This window comes from Suncus etruscus (genome assembly GCF_024139225.1).
Source record: "Suncus etruscus isolate mSunEtr1 chromosome 15 unlocalized genomic scaffold, mSunEtr1.pri.cur SUPER_15_unloc_1, whole genome shotgun sequence".
Classification (NCBI taxonomy): domain Eukaryota; kingdom Metazoa; phylum Chordata; class Mammalia; order Eulipotyphla; family Soricidae; genus Suncus; species Suncus etruscus.
The window spans coordinates 737,258-748,518 of record NW_026060286.1 but is presented as its reverse complement, the minus strand read 5'-3'; the positions used below and the strand labels follow the sequence as shown (position 1 = coordinate 748,518).

General features: G+C 44.5%; 1 non-coding gene across 1 annotated transcript; it reads right to left on the bottom strand.

Moving 5' to 3' along the window:
- Window positions 1-315: 315 nt before the first annotated feature.
- LOC126000453 (U6 spliceosomal RNA) lies at window positions 316-422 on the bottom strand. Its single transcript, XR_007492750.1, has one exon. It is a non-coding gene; the product is annotated as a U6 spliceosomal RNA (small nuclear RNA).
- Window positions 423-11,261: the final 10,839 nt, after the last annotated feature.

Here is an 11,261-nt window from a genome sequence, read left to right as displayed (position 1 = left end):
CTGGTAGACTTGGGGAACCATATGGGATGCTGGAAATCAAACCATGATCCGTCTGGTGGTGTACACATGGAAGACAGACACCCTACCGCTTGATATTTCTCTGGCTGTTGTGGGGGTGAATATATATATATATATATACTGTCCAGATCGATACATGCAAGGCCAATACCCTACCACTGTGCTATTTCCAGCTCCCCTAGAAATATATCATTGATGTATATATTTTAACCACAGTTGAGCCCAGTGCAACCCTAATGTGGACGTCTTTAAGTTCCTGTTTTTGACCCTATTAATCTATCTTCCCTATTCTTTTTTTAAAATATGGAACGCTTCACTAATTTCCGTGTCATCCTTGCTCAGAATCCATGCTAATCTTCTCTGTATCATTCCAATTTTGGTATGTGTGCTGCCGAAGTGAGCACTCTCTTCCCTATTCTATAAGCTGATTTATTATCTGAAAACAATAGACTGTTACTCTGTTGCTTATTCAGCCACGTTTCATTCAACACAATTTTTGGTGTGTGGTTTTGGTCCACACCCGTAGACTCGGGTGTTACTATGACTCTGTGATCAGATATTATTCCTAGCAGGCTACAACAATCATAGAGAATGTCAGGATTTAATGTCAGTCAGCCACATGCAAGGAAACACCATCTTTTTTTTTTTTTTTTTTGGTTTTTGGGCCACACCCGGTGATGCTCAGAGGTTACTCCTGGCTATGCGCTCAGAAGTCGCTCCTGGCTTGGGGGACCATATGGGACACCGGGGGATCGAACCGCGGTCCGTCCAAGGCTAGCGCAGGTAAGGCAGGCACCTTACCTCCAGCGCCACTGCCCGGCCCCAGGAAACACCATCTTTGCTGTGTCTTCATCTGCCCACTCAGAAATTAATATATTGGCTTTTGGGTCACTCTGGTGACTCTCAGGGGTTACTCCTGTGCTCAGAAATCGCTCCTGGCTTGGGGGACAGTATGGGACGCTGGGGGATTGAACCGCAGTCTGTCTTAGGCTAGCACAGGCAAGGCAGAAGTCTAACCCTTGTATCACCGCTCTGGCCCGTAATTTGTTTTTTTTTTGGGGGGGGAGATATATTTTTTTATCTGTATCTTTAAACCATTGATGAGTGATCCTGAAATGTTGTGATAATATTGCCATTTTAAACCATTTTCATTACTTAAATATTTGTGTGGTTTTTGGGTCAGCCCTGACAGTGCTCAGGCGTTACTATTGGCCTTGTGCTCAGAAATTATATCAGGGTACAACATTTTGTGTACAACATTTTGTGGCCCGTGGCCGGCCTCAGATATCCCAGTATTCACGATCATTAGCGTACTGAATAAAAATTGCATATTTGAAGGCTGGTTGTGGGCCACAAAATGTTGTACGGAGGCCACAACAACTTGCGGGCCGTGAGTTTGAGACCCCTGGAGGTAGGGCATTTGCCTTGCATGCAGAAGGATGATGGTTCAACTACTGGCATCCCATATGGTCCCCCGAGCCTGCCAGGAGCGATTTCTAAGCGTAGATCCAGGAGTAACCCCAGAGTGCTGCTGGGTATGACCCCAAAACCAAAAAAAAATAAGCCCCACAAAAAGTCACCAGAAATTATTCCAGTTTGGAGGGAGAGGAGACATAAGAGATCTCAGTGATTCAACCTGAATCACTTGCATGCAAGCAAATGAACTCCCCATTGTGTATTGTTCTGGTCGCTGAACAGAGTCTTACATTTCATACCTGGTTTGTTTTTAGTATGCAGAGCACCGGTTCAGAATTCCTCCATTCTACAATTTCCTTTTAAAATGAGATATCCAAACCGGAGTGAGTTGGTAAGATTTGCACATTCCAAATCATATTCTTATTGTGGTTGTGGAATAGCTCGGTGCACAAACACATAGGAGTTATTCAGTGGGGCCCATTGATCCAGCCCTTTTACCTCATCTTTGGTCTCTGCAATGGTGGGAGCATCCAGAGCTTGGTGTGAAGAGAAGTATTCCATTAACCTCATAAGTGCCAAACTCATTTGAATGAATTGTCTTATTAAAAGGTCGCATTGTTTTTCAGAGCAAAGGAATTCTGTGATTTGTGTGGGAAATGGTTTTAGGAGAGGAGAGATACAGTGATTTCGATTTGATATAATATTAGGTCAAGTATTTCAACTAGATTATGAGTAGAGATGGAAACCTGGATCTCATTCACCTCTGTACATGGTCGCCGAGCCTCACCATATATGATCAGGGAGCACACAGCCAGAGTAAAGAAGAGCACTGCCTGGTGGGACTGCCATAGTAGAGAGAACATTTCAAAAAAGGATATTGAGTTCATTGATTGGGAGGAATAAGACTCTTGTGAGACTTTTCTTCTCTTTTGGATCAACACCTGTGATATTTGGGGGTTTTCTTTGGAATGAGCCCATTTTTGATATCAGGGCTTAATTCCAAACTGGACTCTCCTTGCTATACTACTGCTCTGGCCCTATTGAGGTATTTAGCAATCTGATTTGGCCGTTTCCTTTCTGTTCTGCAGAAGAGCCCACCTGGTCTTAAGTTATATGCTCTTAGATCCTACCAAGCCCCAAGAGAGGATGTGTTTTGTGTTTGTTTATATAGGGTTCAGAAATCATGCTTTCTATTCCTCTGCTCAGACTATGTTTTACCTCCCTAAGCTCATGTCTTGGCTGAATATCTACCTCTCTCCACAGTCACCCACACATGTAGCGAATTGTTTTTCTGTGATGGGGATCACATACGAAGGGTGGTTTTGAACATGGAGACTCAAAGCTTACTGGACTAAGCCTGTGCTGTTGCATAGGGAAGAGGCACGCCATGCTGGGTTGTGAATGATCCAGTGTTGTTGAACCCAGTCTCAAGGAAAATGCCCTGCCAGAAGCGTGATGGGAATGAGGACTCAGGGGTCATCTATTCAATGGGGAATCAGGTTGAAGAGAGCGTCCGTACTATGGGGACCCAGTCTTTTGGGCACAGTGCTCCCGATTCTGTTATGCCCAGTAACTGGACACAGACCTCCATAGTTGGATCACTTTGGGCCAAGAAGCCACCAGTGTTTGCTCTAACTCCCTCATATCAAGATACTCACAAGCATATTTTTCATGGAGTGTACCCCACCATATATAAGCAATGTGAGGGGGATTTCTCGTGTGCTCAGCAATATGATGTGCCCTTTTATACCCCTATTAAACAGGATTCCTCTGATGGTAAGCAAGGTGGATTCAGAGTGAGACAACTGTCACACCAGAATGATCCACAGGAACTCTGGACTGGAAGCAAATGTCATCTATGTCCCGAGTATGGCAAGTCCTTCACGAACACACGAACACACGTCCCACACTGAACACATGAAAATTCATACAGGAGAGAAGTCTTATATGTGTCAGGAGTGTGGAAAGTACTTCCTTCAATCTTCAAAGCTTATTAGACACATGAAAATTCATAGAGGAGAGAAGCCTTATTCATGTCAGGAGTGTGGAAAGGCATTTGCAAAACCCTCAAATCTTAACACACACATGAAAATTCATACAGGAGAGAAGCCTTATTCATGTCAGGAGTGTGGAAAGGCTTTTGGTGAATCCTCAAGACTTAACAGGCACATGAAAATTCATACAGGAGAGAAGCCTTATGCCTGTCAGGAGTGTGGAAAGGCATTTACTCAATCCTCAAAACTTTCTGATCACATGAAAATTCATACAGGAAAGAAGCCTTATTCATGTCAGGAGTGTGGAAAGGCATTTGCAAAATCCTCAAATCTTAACACACATATGAAAATTCATACAGGAGAGAAGCCTTATTCATGTCAGGAGTGTGGAAAGGCTTTTGTTGAATCCTCAAGCCTTAAAAGGCACATGAAAATTCATACAGGAGAGAAGCCTTATTCATGTCAGGAGTGTGGAAAGGCATTTACTCAATCCTCAAACCTTTCTGGTCACATGAAAATTCATACAGGAGAGAAGCCTTATTCATGTCAGGAGTGTGGAAAGGCATTTGCTCAATACTCAGCCCTTAACAAACACATGAAAATTCATACAGGAGAGGGGCCTGGGCGGTGGCGCTGGAGGTAAGGTGCCTGCCTTACCTAGGCTATCCTTGGACGGACCTCGGTTTGATCCCCCGGCGTCCCATATGGTCCCCCAAGCCAGGAGCGACTTCTGAGCGCATAGCCAGGAGTAACCCCTGAGCGTTAATGGGTGTGGCCCAAAAAAAACCAAAAAAAAAAAAAGAAAATTTATACAGGATAGAAGACTTATTCCTGTCAGGAGTGTGGAAAGGCATTTGCTCAATCCTCAAAACTTTCTGGTCACATGAAAATTCATACAGGAGAGAAGCCTTATTTATGTCAGGAGTGTGGAAAGGCATTTGCTCAATCCTCAAATCTTAACACACACATGAAAATTCATACAGGAGAGAAGCCTTATTCATGTCAGGAGTGTGGAAAGCTGTTTGCTTTATCCTCAAAGCTTCTTAGACACATGAATATTCATGGAGAGAAGCCTTTAGCCTTATTTGGATTGAAGCAAAGCCTTCAATAAATCTCAAGACCATTAAAATTCATATAGGAGATAAGCCATATTCATATCAAGAATGTGGGGAGGCATTTGCTCATAGCTTTTTAGACACTTGGAAACTGGAGAGAAACCTTATTCATGTTAGGTGAGTGAGAAAAAGACTTCACTCAAACCTCAACTTTCTGGGCAGTACATTACTGATTCGTACTGATAAGAAGAGTTACTCATGTCAGAAGTATGGGATGTCCTTCATTAAATCCTCAAAACCTAATTTGCACGATTACATTCAAACAGGAGTTAAGTCTAATACATGTCAGGAGTGTGAAAGGCCTTTGCTTAGTCCTCAAACCTTACTATACACATGAATGTTCATACAAGAGAAGAGTGCTATTCATGTCTGCAGTGTGGCAAGGCTTATACTTTCTGCTCAAGCCTTCAAAAGCATAAGAAAATCCATTCTGGAGGGAAACGTCCATAAAAAGTGTGGGTATTTTTTCACTGATATGAAACTTTTATAGGTATGAAAATGATATCTGATGATCTGAGCACCACTTGCAAAATGGTTGGAATTGACCTTGCAAACCACTGGCTGGGGTTCAATGCTAAACATTCTGTAGGGTTCCTCAGCCAAAGGTATGGATAACAGAGTCAGGAATTACCTTTGAACATCATAGTGTGTCGCCTATGAAAATAACTAAAATAACTTTTAAACAAGACAATAGTAACTTGAGGGAATATGGGGAGACCGGTTTACTTCTGAATGATTAACTGCATTAAAAATTTATAGTTGGGGGCTGGGAAGGTGGCGCTAGAGGTAAGGTGTCTGCCTTACAAGCGCTAGCCAAGGAACGGACAGCGGTTCGATCCCCCGGCGTCCCATATGGTCCCCCCAAGCCAGGGGCGATTTCTGAGCACATAGCCAGGAGTAACCCCTGAGCGTCAAACGGGTGTGGCCCAAAAACCAAAAAAAAAAAAAAAAAATTTATAGTTGGGACTAGAATGTAGCATAGTGAAAAAGGTATTTGCCTTGGTCGCAGCCAACCAGGGTTGGAATCTCAACATTTCCTATGGTCTCAAATGCCAGCCAGGAGCAAATTTTATACTCAGTGGGTCCTATAGCAACGAATACAGCTGCATAACCTCCTTACTTGAGAGCTTTATATTTATGAAGTGCTTTGACCCTTTTTCTACTCTAAGATGGGTCAGTTTTATAACTGTAACATACTGATCAATTAATTATTTCTGCGTATGTCTCCTGATCACATATAATGTCTGTGTTGTACATAGCTCTGTCCATTTCTATGTTCTGCATAGCCTGCTACATTCCCCCTTTTCTGCCGGTCATTCAGCAAAACCTTTTCTTTTTCTTTTTTGGGCCACACCTGGTGACACTCAGGGTTTATTCCTGGCTATGCACTCAGAAATTGTTTCTAGCTTGGGGAACCATATGGGACACCCAGGAATTGAACTTTGGTTTGTACTGGGTCAGCTGTGTGCAAGGCAAATGCCCTAACATTGTGACATCACTTGAGCCCAGCAACACCTTTTCTATAGTTTCCCTGTGCTCACTTATTCAGGACTTGCTTTTCCTACTAAATTCCTAGGGCCCTATAGCTCAACATCCTTTGTGCCCTGGAACAACACTCCACACACACATTTGCACCTCTTTGAAGCATTTCAGCCTCTCCTTCCCCTGGATTGCTACTAGGACCAAAATTATCTTTTCAAATGGGTCTTGGCTGAAGGACTAATTACAGCCTGTGACTTAAACCAGCAGCTACAGGGAGTCAGTGACACATCCATTCCCATCCTTATTATTCTCAGCCAACAGATTACACCTTAGTTGAATTTGTCCTCTTCTATCATACTAACTTGGGTATTTTCCCAACAAAGATGATGGAATGTGTATTTTTCTTTTCCTTCCTTCCTTCCTTCCTTCCTTCCTTTCTTCCTTCTTTCCTTCCTTCCTTCCTTCCTTTTTTCCTTCCTTCCTTCCTTCCTTCCTTCCTTCCTTCCTTCCTTCCTTCCTTCCTTCCTTCCCTCCTTCCTTCCTTCCTTCCCTCCTTCCTTCCTTCCTCCCTTCCTTCCTTCCTTCCTTCCTTCCTTCCTTCCTTCCTTCCTTCCTTCCTTCCTTCCTTCCTTCCTTTCCATATGGGACACCGGGATTCGAACCAATCACCTTTGGTCCTGGATCTGCTGCTTGCAAGGCAAATGCCGCTGTGCTATCTCGGGGCCCTGAATGTGTATTTTTCTTATAAAATAATGTTATTGGTGGTGGGAATCTTGTACTTATGAAGAGGGGTATTCTTTACATGACTGTAATCATACAACTACAATCATTTGTAATCACGGTGTTTAAAAAAAGATAATTTAACAATAAAAAGGAATTTATGACTTTGGGCTTGATTCAGGAGTCAAATGGGGAAATATGTATATTTCCTTATATGTATTTATTTGTGAACAATGATATTGCCTTGGACTTGATTCCACACCCAAATGTAGGGTATGTATATTTCTTTATATGTAATTATCGGTAACAATGTTGGTACTACAACTATGAATCAGGGACAGTGGACTGCATCCTAGTCAGTGTCTCCTAGCACCTCAATGTTACTTTGTTGCAATACCCTTTTCTCTTTTTGAATAGACCCAATAAATTGGGTGAAAATCTTAAGAAAGAGATGTGTTCTCAAATTTTAGAGATAGGAACCCCAAATGTTTATTCCTGGGACGTAGAAATATTATTTTATTGCATTAGGGAACTAATGACTGCCTTGAAGCCTGCAGTTGGAAAGTATGATCAGTAGCCTGAGAAATAGCACAGCAGTAGGGCATTTGCCTTGCATGTGGCAGACGCGGAAAGGACCCGGTTTAATTCCTAGCATCCCGTATGTTCCCCCAGCTTGCGGTGGGTGGGGGGGGATTTCTGAGTGCAGAGTCAGGCGCTGCTGGGTTTGGTCCCAAAACCAATCAATCAAAAATAAATAAATAAATAAATTTAAAAAACCATGGGACCAGAGAGATAGCATGGAGGTAGAGTGTTTGCCTTGCATGCAAAAGGATGGTGGTTTGAATCCAGGCATTCCATATGGTCCCCCAAGCTTACGTGGTTTTTGAGTGTAGAACCAAGAGGAACCCATGAGCGCTGCAGGGTGTGACCCAAAAAAAAAAAAAAAAAAAAACATGAGCAGATGTTTCCTGGGAAAGTCCACCCTGCAGTAAATCTAATCCAGGTGAAAAGTCTTTATCCCAGATTTTATTCCCTGTGAAAAATCACCACTAACACTTTCTTGGAAGCTATGATCTGGAGATTCTGCCTCTAGTGGAAGCCAATCTAACTTATCTAGACCTTATCTAAATTTTGTCCTTAACCAAATTGAGATGTAACTAATAACATGAAACACATACTGTTTTTAAACCCAGAGCACACAATCGATTTCCTTAATGTCTACCCTAGACACAGAAGCACACACTCTGCTTTAAACCCCTCTCTCATTCGGTCTGACTGGCTGACACAGAGATGACAGCCTACTGTCCCTTATAAATATCCCTTTCCACCTACATAAACTGAGTGACACTCCGGAACTGACTGGTGGATGCTTCCTTGTGGGTACTCTAGAGGTTCTAACCTCGTCAGTAAATTCTACATCTTGGGACCTGACTTCTCCAGCATCATTACAATGCTGATATTCATTTTGTTGTAGTTGGAGCAGGGCTGAAAAGATGAGCCTATGTTCTCACTCAGCAGGTAGTGTACTTATCTTGCGAGCAACCATGGAGGTTCAATTCCTGAATCTCATGGTCCCCTGACTCCTTAGAGTAACCCTGAGCATCACTATTTGTGATCCCAAAGTCAAATAAGGACGACAAATGAGTAAAGACAAAAATAAACAATGAAAGCAATACCCACCAGTGAAAATTCATGGGTATCTGAAACAGAGTGACTGAGCACCATTATTTTATTGAAGTTTGTGGTGGCCTGGTACTGATGGGTAGCTTGTGTTTGCAAAGGAACTTTGGGGATTTATTTCCTAGTGGAACTTCTCCAGTGTGAGGCCATTCACCTTCCCCTTGTCCATCTCTCTAAGACCTTGTGAAGCTCTACTCTGGAACAGCTGGTCCAACCCCAGAAGTGGGAGAATTATCTTTTCTGCTTTGGAGTGAATTTAGGAGCTAATGCCTGTTCTTTAGGACTCTGGCCATAAATAAAATGGCATCAAGGTCTTTATTGTGGTCAATTTCTGGAACTTTTTGGTATTGAAGCTGGTGCCCTCAGACTTTAGCTCTGTCAACTTGTGAGGTAGGTTGCAGGGAAGCAGGGGTTTGAAGGGAAGATTTAATCTCTGGTCACCACAGGGCTGCTGTGTCCAAATGAGGCCCGAGAGAACCAAGAACCAAAGTCCCTCTGGGTCCATGATAAGGGTCCTAGACTAAGACAAGCCCAAATCCTTGTGAAACAGTTCTTGAGACAGGTTAAAAGTAGTTATTATTGAGGCAGGTTAAAAGTTCAGGTACTTGGGGCCGGGAAGGTGGCGATGGAGATAAGGTGTCTGCCTTGTAAGCGCTACCAAGGAACGGACCGAGGTTCGATCCCCCGGCATCCCATATGGTCCCCCCAAGCCAGGGGTGATTTCTGAGCACATAGCCAGGAGTAACCCCTGAGCGTCAAACGGGTGTGGCCCAAAAACAAAACAAAACAAAACAAAACAAAAAAGTTCAGGTACTTTTCCACTCTCAGCTAAAGCAAAGGGAGTTAGCTCATTTCCACTCTAAGCCAAGGCAGAGAGGGAGTTAACTCTGCTAGGGAGGTATAGTCCTACAATTCAGCACCAGCTGAATCCACAACTGGATCCACAACTTTAAATAAGATACTACCCCTTGAATAAGACTTTAATCATTATTGGATGCTGAGTCGATAAAACCCTCCTCATGGTTGGCAGTAGGGATAGACACTTGAGAGAGTTTGTGGGCAGTTGGAGGCGCAGGAAGAGTTTGTGGGCAGTTGAAAGAGAGTTGGAGGAGTAAAGGGAGACTTGGTTGGCAGTTGTAAAAGAAAGTTGGATGGTCCCACACATAGCTAGCTCTGTCTCCCTCTTTCTCTCCTGACTTAGGAGTTTGGCATAGGCCTCTGACCTTCTCTACTAAACAAGACATATTTATCAGTCTTGCCTGTAAGACCCCAGAGTCTCCAGCAAAGTGGGCCTATCTAGAGAGAGTCCGGTGACAGGGAGGCACCTGTTCCTCTAGCAAGCCTATTGATAGAGTTATTCCAAGTCTGTGTCCACTAGTCAGCAGAGCTCTCTGAGCTGTTTGTACCCTGTGATGAGTGAAACCCTTGCCTCTCCTTGGGGGTTGTACTGGGCACTAACCCTTTACACTGTTCTTTCCCTACACTGGGAAATTCATTAGAGCCATAACTGGCAACTCTTTTTCCAATTGGGTCCATAACCAAAGCTGGGGGTGGTATGCATTCACTGCCCCCTTCTGCAATGGGTCCACAGGTCCAACCATTTTTGTCCCCCTGCTTCAGTCTCATCTTTGGGCCGTCTTCTGAAGTGGGTTGGGCAGTCCATTTCTGGTCCTCAGTTTTCTTCCTCTAGTGACTTCTTCAGGTGCAATGCATACATGCAAGTCTGGATTTTACTGTAGTAGGATTTGCGAGAATGACTATTCACAGTCCTTTCTATCAGGGTGTAATCTTTTTTTTTTTTTTTTTTTTGGGCCACACCCGTTTGACGCTCAGGGGTTACTCCTGGCTATGTGCTCAGAAATCGCCCCTGGCTTGGGGGGACCATATGGGACACCGGGGGATCGAACCACGGTCCTTCCTTGGCTAGCGCTTGCAAGGCAGACACCTTACCTCCAGCGCCACCTACCCGGCCCCAGGGTCTAATCTTGATCTCTGAGGCTGAAGTTGTGGGGAAGGACTGGCTTGTTTTTCCTGCAAGGCCTCCATGCTCCTGTGACTTTTGACCAGATCTGCATAACAATTTCCCTTACTCAAGACAGAGAGGTGGGGATCTCCCTTCTTTTGCCAAAGGACTAAATACCTTTGGGGGCACACCTTGCTTTTAAAAGAGCAAAGGAAGGAGATCTGCCTAGGATGGACCTCGGCTGGATCCACCAGAGTCCCATAAGATTCCCCCAAGCAGGAGCGATTTCTGAGCACAGAGTCAGAAGTTAACCCCTGAGCGTCAACGGGTGTGACTCAAAAACAAAAACAAAACAAAAAAAAAAAAACATAAAAAGTAATTGAATAAAAACCAGTCGAATAGGCATATTAAGATAATATTTTGGAGTCTAGCAGGAGTTGGCTTGGCAAGCCCACGCCATGCCGGAGGCCTGCTTGGCCAGGCCTAGGGTGGGTGCGGGACTTGGGTAACCCCTGCACCCCTCTGCCGCCTTGCTCCAGATCTCCAGGGCTTCCCCGGGCCACAAGCCTGGGCAAGCCGGTGAGTTGGGTCCCTTGGTGTAGCTTGAAGGTACCCTAGGCCTTCCCCCACTATCCATGCGGCTCCTTAGGGAGGGTCTGGGTGGGGCTCTGAACCTCTGGTCTCCCAGCTTCTTGAAGGATCTCTCCTTCCTGGGAGCCGGGAGTCTAGCAGGAGTTGGCTTGGCAAGCCCACGCCATGCCGGAGGCCTGCTTGGCCAGGCCTAGGGTGGGTGCGGGACTTGGGTAACCCCTGCACCCCTCTGCCGCCTTGCTCCAGATCTCCAGGGCTTCCCCGGGCCACAAGCCTGGGCAA